Consider the following 9,457-nt stretch of genomic DNA (forward strand, 5'->3'; position numbering starts at 1 on the left):
CATCCATCCATCCATCCATCCATCCATCCATCCATCCATCCATTTTCTGTACACACTTATTCCTTTTCAGGGTCACGTGGGTCACTGGTATCCATATCCAGCAGTCACAGTGCGAGGAGCAGGGTACACCCTGGACAGGTCGCAAGTCCATCACAGGGCCCTTTTCAAGTTAGTTATTTTGTATTCTTTATTGTATTGTATTTTTTAATGGATCAAGTGAATTAGTTATTATAAATTGATTTTATTCTCTTTTTTTCTCTATTCAAATCTAATATGATTAATGAATATAATTTTGTTATGTCTAACTTGAAATAATCAATCAATCAATCAATCAATGAATCAAATTATATCAGCCTATCTTAAAATGTCCTTTATTTGAGTAAAAAAAACATACTTTGTTGTGTAACTGTAGTTGCGATGCTCAGAGAAGTTCCAGAGTGGATTTTATGAGTCATGCATTAAGTTGAAAGTCCAGCAGAGGGTGACAAAAGTCTACAATTTCCATCATACTTCACTTTGAATTTATAGTTCATCAGAACTGAATAAGCAGGTATAGGTAGAATGGTTTTGATTTCATCAGATTTTTTTTTCACTAATTCAGACAAATATACTCTATGTTCTCTTGGTAATTGCTTATTTTTTTATTTCCTCAGAGGGACATTGTTACATAAAATTACAGCAGCCACAGATGTTGATTCAGTAAATGCTAAGTTCGACCAAACAAACTCAGACATACGAGTAAAAACGAAGTATTCTACACATATTTAATTTTATTTTGCTTCTGTCCAGTGCTGCAGCACAAAGTCAGGAGCATCATCCGGAGTGAGAGTGGGAACAGAGTTACACTATAAGTTAAAGAAAAGAGAAGGACCATGTGGCAGAAGGCACCGACCCTGCGGTTCTTCCAATAACTCTGAACCACTTCATTAACAAAACAAGCGCCGCTCTTGGTTCAAGATAGGTTCATCATTTGCAGCATTACCAGAAATTGTCCCATAGATCATCAGTCAATAGTGGAAAATGAAGAGGTATCCAAACAAAAGCAGAGGTGCCCCAGCCCCCTCCCAACCTGATTACAATAGTGCCTGATCTTTTGTTGAAAGCACAAAAGCACAAACRCAGCGTTGGGTTTTAATTAAAAGTTGTCCCAGGTGAACAATAAGCAGGATATTGCTCACGTTGTTGTCTTTTGTGGCAGGTTGTGGGGGGATGGTGGTGGGGATGGGTGGCTGGGGAGGTGGGGGTATCACTGAATGTGGGCTCTGACATGGAGCGGTGTCAAATGAATGTCTCTTGAGAGCAAACAGGTGTCTGTAGGATAAAAAAGCAAGGTTATCAGCCTCTTTCACATTGCATGGATGACTCATGCAGCATAGGTAAAGGAGCCATGACGCTGAGGGGAAAGACACTGATTAACAGACAGGACTGGAATRTTACAATATAGGCTCAATAATGAATCAGTGGGGTTCAGGTAACATGAGCAATGCAAATTTGAGATACGCTCACTTGTCCAGAACTCAAGAACAAAATGGTTTCTTCCCATTTTTTTCTTTTTTTGGTTTTTGTTTGTTTGTTTTTACATTGTGGGTACTTGAATTGGCGAGAATTAAATAGGCTGAGCTGTTCTAAGGATGGAATAGAAGTGTATGTTGAATCACTTAGATTCTCTTGGGCAAAGAGTTACTATTATAAAATGCAAATACTATGTTGTTGTTTTATGCTTATCTGTTTTGTTAACAAGATCTTTTTGCATTTGATTTTAAGAGGTTTCAGTCCCTTCAGAGCAACAGATCCTGCCTTTAACACARCCTTTGTACAATACTGTATGCTACGACCCATTGCATCTGAGCTTCCAATATACAGTTAGGTTTTGAATTATTGGATGTAWTATGTCTTTAGGGGCATTTTGGTGGCTGCTCAAACAAGTATGACGGCCTAAAATCTTAGCAGTAACTTGAAGACATCCTCATATGTAACTTAAGAAGGAATTCTAAATATCCCAGTGTCCATCAAAGGCACCATTAGGCAAGTGTTTGACTTTAATAATAGTGTCTGAGACCAACGGCCTGTGGTTATAACTGGTTACTGCAATGGACCGAAATGGTCATAAACTTTAGATGTTGCCTTGCAGCGCTTTTTTTTTTTTTTTACCCCCAGACTACAATGCTGTACTTCAAGCTCATACCGGCAATAATGCATCACTTCTGTTTTTTGTCCTTATCCGTCACGTCTTTGTGCTCAGCCAAGTAGCCAGTGGCAGTTGTTTTCTCACACTGTCATACACTTGAAGCGYGTTGCCCTGAGGGGAGTGGCAGATCAAATCAGACACCTGACATGTTCCCCGGCCTGCTGTGCCTCTAGCTGCCATTGTTCACCTTTGCCCTCCCTGTCAGGAACAAAACTGAAAGCAAAGAAACACACACGCTTAGAAATGAACAGAGCTTTGCCGGAATTAATAAAKAAATWAAATGTAATAAAGAAGATAATAAGCATATTAGAGATGAGAGAAGTCTTTCAGAAAAAGAAATAYTTCAGTAAAGAGATACTGCAGCATTAAACTTGAGGCCTGGTATTCCTTCAAAATAAGCATATCACTCATCACCTTTCATACCGGAGTTGTAGCTAGTTCAGTAAAACCTTGAACATMACATTATGTGCTGTCCCATGCTATACTCTAAAATATCACACTCAGTACTTTGTGAACTCARCTACTAAAATTGAGCAAGTTATGGCCAATGTGATTTTTAATTGGGTCCAGTGTTTCCTGACCCATTCTGCTAAAAGACAGACTGGTTTGGGTTGAGAAGTTGATGCAAAAGTTTCCAAGCAAAGAGCAAGTGTAATGGTTGCACTTAAAATAATGTGTTGTGTAAAGCTTTTGGCTAATACCTCACCAAATTTTAGCCCAATACTTAGAAATCTGACTGTGTTACAGCCATTTGTTGATGTCTTCTTTAAAGTTTCAATACAAACTCATTCAGTGGTCGATACAATATTTAGATAACGCAGCCAGATTTGACTCCAATAGCCTATAAATGCAATTTAGATGAAGCCTTTGTGCAGTCTTTTAGCTCTCTCAGTATGTGTTAGAGATCAATACCAGCTACTACCACAACAYGTTTTAGGTCAACATCTTTAAAAATAACTGAGTTGCGAGAATTTTTGTCTTCAAGATGAATTGGCTGTAGTGACCATCTTGGTTTGAAATGACTCAAAAGTTAATTAGTTGTAGATCGACATCCAATGATTGTTCTTTATCAATTTTATTCAAATTAATGGTGGTTCATGAGAACACACACACACAACACACACACARTCTGGTACAGCTATCTTTATGGGGACCTAGTATTGACTTCCATTATTTTCTACAACCTAACCCTGACCACAAACCCTAAGGCTAACCTCACAGGTACCTACCCGACCCTAAAACTAACCTAAACTCAATTCATACCTTGGTCCTAAACTTAATCCCCGACCCACCAACAGTGTTTTCCCTTAAGGGAACTAGACTCAGGTCCCCTTGAAGTACCAGTCAGGTTCCCATAAGTAAGATTAGGTTCCCAAAAGTAGGTGTGTAAGCCAAAAAAAGTCCCACAACATAGAGAATACCAGTAACCACACACACCCTCGTACTTGCAGCAAACTGAGGACATTGTATTTAACTTCCATTCATTTCTGTAACTGTATTTACACCTAACCCAGACATTTTCCCTAAAACTAACCATTACTAGTCTATTCCTAACCCTAGTTTGAACCAAAATCTAATTTACACCATACCTCTAAAACTAACTAGTAAAGCACAGAAGAGCTACATATAAATTGAGGACATTGAAGAGGTTCTCACTTACATCAAAGACCTCACTTTGATAGTAACATGGTGCAAATGRTCCTCACTMTGTAGTAGAAACAAGTACACACACACTTTTCAATGCTGTCTCATATCCACAAAATATACAAGATGATTAAAAACAAACCCTTTAGTATAAGGGTTAATGGTACTGAAAAAATAAATTATAAAGGCAAACCACAATCTTTTTCTAATCCTAATTGTTTTTGTGCCTAAAAAAATGAGCATGACACAGTCACAGATAGCAAATGAACAACTTATAGAAAAGGTTTAACATTTTTTTTTTACCACCACCCCACTCTGGTCTCCCTTTTGTCAGCTATTCATAAAGCAGCTTTAACTTTCAGGCACAAATTCTGCTGAAGCTAACTTTTAGAGTGCCAAAATATTTGACACCCTGGGAACAAAACAGGGATCAAAATTAWCAAAGGGACATTTCTAGCTCACAACGGTTCAAGTAAGGTCGATGGCTTATTCTGGGTGTGCGACTCCCGAGATGCCTTTGAGACTTTTGAGGTTTTTAATACTACTGTCTACTTTAATGCCACACCGTGAATCATTGTGAATCACAATGGGTTAAAAAAGATTTAAAAAAAAACAGTTAATGATGACATAACATCAGTTAAGCAGGTTAGAAGGTGAATAGTTTTAATTAGATAGAGGAAAATTGCTTCTGTGATGCGTAAAAATTATTCATTGATCTGAACTAGTTTTATTTTTAGCCATTTCCCAATGTGTTTATTTAAATTCTTGTTTTGTTTGCACCCTTGAACCATCCTAACGTTACCTGTCCTAAATGTTTCAGGTAGACAAAGACAGGTTGGACTGCCTGAGTGTTGTAATTATATAACCTACATGCCTGGACCTGAGTCAAAAATAAAAAACTTGAGTGACTCTTTCATCCCACAAGAAGTTTGGCAAACAGGCAGGGTTTGGAACAAACTTACAGGAAGTGGTTTTGCCCTAACAGGCACCGCAAAGTCATTGTGCTGACAAAGTGTGAAAGCAGCTGACTCCTTGTCCACTCTGCAAGGATGTATGATGAAAGAAGGTGTCATCAATCGGCTCAAATGTTAGACTGTATAGTGATAAACCAAGTTGGATATAGTTTACTGAAGCATTTCTATACTTTGGCAGCTGTTGCAGTTTATATTAAAAGCTTGGTCTATCTTGTTTAGGGCCAAAAAGGGGAAATACATTTATTTTTCTTCACAATTTCTTAATCTACAGAAAACCCCCTACCGCATGGCTTTTGTACCAGAAATGGAAAAGTTCAGGAATGGCTGGTTAGAGAAGCATGACAGGAAATCTTTCTGAGCACAAGCATGATTTCAAAAAGGACAGGAGATAAGTGTAGAAACGATAGCCATTCATGTGTCTCTGGGGTGATTTGTCCCTCCGTGGTCTGGTGCTCCATGCTAACAATAGCTCAACGATAACAGACAACAAGGCCGATTTTATTTAAGTGAAGCAGAAGTCACCGACAGCAACTGTCAGAAAAGTGTTACTTTTGCTTTTGAACAAAGTGCTGGTTTGTGTCACATATTTAGATAGTTTTGACACATAAAAAAGTGCTTTATAATATTTGAGTTCATCAAAAGGACATTTGGCCCTGGGAAGTTACTAACTAGGCCAGCTAAAAGTAACATGCAGGCATATACAGTATTGTTAACGCATCCAAAAAGAGCACTTGGAGAGCAGCTAGTTTAAGTGGAGGGCCACTGTAGGCCATCGGTTGCATCAGATGTGTGAAGAATGTGTCCTCAATGCTTCTCGTTTCTGTTAGAGCTTAACTACTTAAAGCCATGTTTTGTGTCATAACCCTTCTGTGCCTGAGCTTATCATTACAAGTGTAATACTCTGAAGAATATTCTGCAAGGTAAAAATCTGCCTTTTTTTCCTCTTTTGCACTAATTATATCCTCTTAACTTKTGTTTCTCTCAGAGATAATACCATTATTCAAGTTTAATTGTTTAAACAATTTGTGTTTAAGACATTGGAAGCAAGATGTAGCTCAGTGTTCTGAACAGTCAGTTCCTTTGGCCTTATTGTGGTACCATTAGTTAGTAAAACATGAAGCTTAAATGCTGCCGATTGTCATCTTAAAGTTTTGAACTCAAAATTCTGTAAGAATTCTCCCAAATCTCAATTCCCAGCATGACCTTGATGGCTACACCCCTATTTTGAAATCTTTTAAATTGGCGGTTAAAATATTATATTTCCTAAATGGGACACCTGTAGAAAACTGGACCCTTCCTCAGCTTCCTCATATGCTAGGTTCAGTTCATAGTTTGCTCTGTTACCTCACAGGTTCAATTCCCGACTGGAGCATATTGGCCCGTATATTTCTTGGACATTTGAATTTCATTTTGAAAACAGAAATTGAAAAACAATCTGTCATTTTATTTTTGCCAAAACAGAAGTAAACACTGTCATTATCAGACCATTTAGGCTACGTTCACACTGCAGGTCTTAATGCTCAGTTCCGATTTTTTGAAAGAATCCGATCTTTTAGTGTGAACGTTCACATTACATTTTAAATGTGACCTGCATCAGACCCCTGTGTGAACGCTACACAGCACTGATGTGACACGCATGCGCAGTAAAAGACGTGACGTCTCATCAGCCGGCTTGTTTGTTTACAGAGCTAGCATGGACGCTACATTTTGCTCATCGAATCGGAAGTTGTTGTTGAATCAGAGCCGATTAAATAATTATCTGACCTGCTTCTTTAGTTCAGTGTTTATATCTGAAGCTGCCTCTGACCGGGATGCTCCAGTGAAGCTTTTTTTTTTTTTACGAAACCACGAGCAGGAAAAAAGTATCGACTGAGTATCGAACTTTAGGATCGATACTCTCCGCGACCCAGGCTGGACATCGTTATTATCATACTATCTACGTGGAAAATGAAAAGTAAAAAGATGAAGCAACTGGACTTGTGTTTTGGAGCTGTAAACACACGGAGCTACAGATTTAAACAGCGTGACTTGAGGTTAGTGTCTTATCGGTCCTTCACCCCCTCCTCCTGATGAAAAAGTCAGATGAATGTGACATGAGCGTTCACACTGCAGTCACTTTGAAAACATCAGATATATATCCAATTTAAAACCACATACTGAAACAGCCTGGGTCGGATTTGAAAAAATCGGATTCGTCTCGTTCAGACTGTCATAAAAAAAATCGGATATGAGTCAGATGGGTCAAAAAAATCGGATTTGGGTCGGATTTGCCTGCAGTGTGAACRTAGCCTTAATCTCCTGAGACCCTGTATCCTGTTATGCGGACATTGCGTTACATCTCTGCCCATGATACATACATTTTTTCAACCAACCAATTGGCCTTATTAATAGACAATACCAATACCCTCTAGTGGTCCCTTGACAATATTACACTCATTTAAGTGAAACAAGGCGGCAGGGATCACAGTAAAAAGCTTCTATAGCTTGTAAGAAAAATGGCCATGGAATAATCCAAATTACATTTCATGTTTGAAATCACTGCAGTTATGCACAGTTACATCTTTAGCTTCATAAGGCAAGCAAATTTGACATATTTTTTACAACTGAAGCAAAGTACGTCAGTATAAACAAAGTACTGATTATAGGACATTGGGTCTGTGATTTCATTATCAAGTGTGCCATGATGGATAAACTTGTGAAAAAATAATTTAAAAATGTCAATAGTAGGGTTGGGCATAATCGTATCGTGTGCAATTAATCATCAGAAAAACATTAATCGATTATTTTTTGGCACTTGACGATTAATACGATTAATGCCAGCAGGCAAACTGACTGGATATTTCCCCAGTCAGTCCGCTCGGTGTTCCTCTCCACTTCAAATATGACGAAAATTTAAACAAAAGTTCTGTAATTTATTTATCGATCAATACAATTTAAAATTTGATGTATAGCCTGAAGTCTGTRATTTTGACACAATTTGGAACAGATTTTTATGAAGAGCAACTCTTTCCCACTAAATTGGTCATGAGACTAGGACATAAGGGTGTCCAGGGACTTCAGGGGATTAATCATCAAATTAATCGTTATCGGCTAAATACCACAATTAATTGTGATTATTTTTTTTACCAATATTGCCCAACTCTAGTCAGTAGTTATTGTAAGTGGTATATTTGGTCACAGAGTTTTGTTCAACATATGTGGAAATATTTAGAACAGTTCACAAGCATAAATAGCTGTTGCAAGTGATACATTTGTTCAACCAACTAATTATATCTAGGATGCTCTAGTCAAATGCTCTGCAATTTCCTGCCAGTTTGTCACATAATTTGTTCTTCAAACTGAGTAGCAATCTGAAAGTTGTCCTTGATGAGGATGCGCTTCACTGATTTTGCTCTGGTCAACAGCTGGCTGTTGTATTGCCAAAATACCTAGGAAAACGGTACCCCCCAGAAAGGCTATGATGAAAATTCTCAAGTTTTGCATAGCAATTGATTAGGTATTCCTTAACAAGCGAAATTTTGAGACTCAGTGTCCTCATATGAGGACTTTATATTTTTTACAAAAGCCACTTCCTGTACCATGACAGAGTCTAGTTATTATATTTATTAGATACGAATCCCATGTATCTTGGAGACAGAAAAAAATGCACTTCAAACTAAATCTTGGGTCACAGGTGGAGCTAGTTACGTAAATAACTTTTTTAATAACAGGCTGATGCCGGAAAATAAATAAATGAATGCTAGTTATCTACTTTAGTATCTTTTTAACTAACTGCAGATTGTATTTTTTATTATTACAGCTGGTCTATAACTCCACTTTAAATGGTCTGATATGTCATGAATAAGCATGTCTTACTTTTTAACTGGCTCACTAGGCAGTGGCAATGAATAAACGCTAGTGTGACGTTTTTTAACAGGTGTCAGCTGATGGTGTGTGTATATTGCTGATGATTCAAACTGTTTCCTGGAGCTTCTGGTGCTTTTAGCGCATGAAGCCTTTCTCCAAGTGAGGAACTGGAAGCTGCAGCAGGTTCCACAGGACAGCCTTGAGTTGCCTTGACAACAGTGTTAAACCTTGATGACAAAATAAAAAGAAGAATCTTTTTTTCTGTTTTTGGAGTACAAAATGAAAAAAAAAAGAATAACCATCCATTTTTCGTTCCACAATATGTTTTTAAAATGAAAAACAAATGACCAAAAAGTACACGGACCCATTTTATTACATCAAATTAGACATTAAAAATTWAATTTCTCCATCCCCGTCTTCTACTACTCATCTGTAGTTGGGTGGCAGAGGCAACAGATCGAGGAGAAAAAGACCACAATATCCCTCTCCCCAGTGACACTCTCCTGCTCCAACTGGGGGACACACAAGGCTTTCGAAGGCCAGAGAAGATGTATAATCCCTCCTGCGAGTTCTGAGTCTGCCTCTGTGCCGCTTCTCAGTGGGGCATGCCCAAAACATCTGTAAAGGGAGGCTTCCTAATCAGATGCCCAAACTGCCTCAAATGATTGCTTTCAATGTGAAGGAACCAGAGTTGTAAAGTAACTTATAGAATATCAAAAACTTCTGAAAACCGGTCTCGTTTAAACAGTTACCGAAATAAATGTGTTGCTGAATTACGCAAAGCCAAACAACAATATTTTAAAAA

Source organism: Austrofundulus limnaeus, unplaced genomic scaffold, assembly GCF_001266775.1.
Source record: "Austrofundulus limnaeus strain Quisiro unplaced genomic scaffold, Austrofundulus_limnaeus-1.0 Scaffold154, whole genome shotgun sequence".
In the NCBI taxonomy this organism is placed as follows: Eukaryota; Metazoa; Chordata; class Actinopteri; order Cyprinodontiformes; family Rivulidae; genus Austrofundulus; species Austrofundulus limnaeus.